The 1,196-nt window shown below is 39.0% G+C and overlaps 1 pseudogene; it reads left to right on the forward strand.

Moving 5' to 3' along the window:
- LOC107698237 (creatine kinase B-type-like) overlaps positions 1–1,196 on the forward strand; it is a 2,950-nt pseudogene extending 1,754 nt beyond the window's left edge.

The following is a 1,196-nucleotide window of genomic DNA, read 5'->3' on the forward strand; positions in this document are numbered from 1 at the left end:
CACACACACACACACACACACACACACACACACACACACACACACACACACACACACACACAGGAAGCATGTCAGATGAGGTTCAAGTGAATATCAGGTCCTGGTTTCTATAGATCTGTGGACCCCTGGGGTTCTATGAAGGCACTACAGGTGGGTCATTGTCCGGTATTTAAATTGTTTTATATATATGAAAATGTTTTATTCATTATTTTATAATAATAATTATATTATTAATTAACATTTTTTATAAATCTAATATAATATGTATATTTAATATGTATTTGGGCTGGGGGAAAGGCTGACAGTCTTTTTAAGTTAGTTCTCGTCTGACTTTGTCTGACAGGTCAGTCTACAGGACCAAAAGCAGTGGGCTGTTTAGCGGCTGATGCTCAATCATATATCCTGTTCTGTGACTTCTTTGACCGTATTATTGAGTCTTACCACAGCTACAAGGTCACCACTGACACTGTTCAAGAGAGCGACTTCAATTATGACAACCTGAAGGTAAGAAAAAAGAATACCTAATGACAACACCTCATCTCAAAATGGAGACGAAATGGACATGTTGGTGAAGTATCCTGATTTTTCACCTGAGAAAAAGACTCAATTTCACATATCGAGATTTTCAGAAGAGATTTTAACCTAGCCAAGTATGCAATGAATAATCAGAGATGAACCGCTCATTAAATTTATAGCACCATTACTGTCAGTAAGTGTCACATTTTAGTTTTAGGAAAAACCTCTGAGACATAATTTCATTTACTCTCTTAGTTTCTATGATGAGAGCTCTAGAATAGTGCTAAATCTGTGGTAGAATGCTATAGATGTGTAAAATGTGTTTATGTGTGTGTAGGGTGGTGATGACTTTGATCAAGCATATGCTATGAGTTGTGAGGTGATTGCAGGCCGCAGACTACTGCTTCCCCACACACTACAGCAGAGGAGAGCGCAGACAGCTCCTCACGCTGGCAAAAACAGGTACTGCAGTTGATCACGGGTCTAATTAGATGGATATATTGCATGTTAATATAACTTGTTTTGTAGTTTTAGAGCAGCTGGATGAGGACCTGCCAGGAATGTTTTACTCCATAGATGAACTTAGCCATGAGAGTGAAGACCGCACGGTTGTGATGAACTCTCCACCACAGTCTTTGATAAAGATCGGTGTGGCTTGGAGACACTTTATAAGAAACTGA

The sequence above is a fragment of the Sinocyclocheilus anshuiensis genome, unplaced genomic scaffold (assembly GCF_001515605.1).
Source record: "Sinocyclocheilus anshuiensis isolate Anshui unplaced genomic scaffold, SAMN03320099.WGS_v1.1 scaffold4327, whole genome shotgun sequence".
NCBI classification, from domain to species: domain Eukaryota; kingdom Metazoa; phylum Chordata; class Actinopteri; order Cypriniformes; family Cyprinidae; genus Sinocyclocheilus; species Sinocyclocheilus anshuiensis.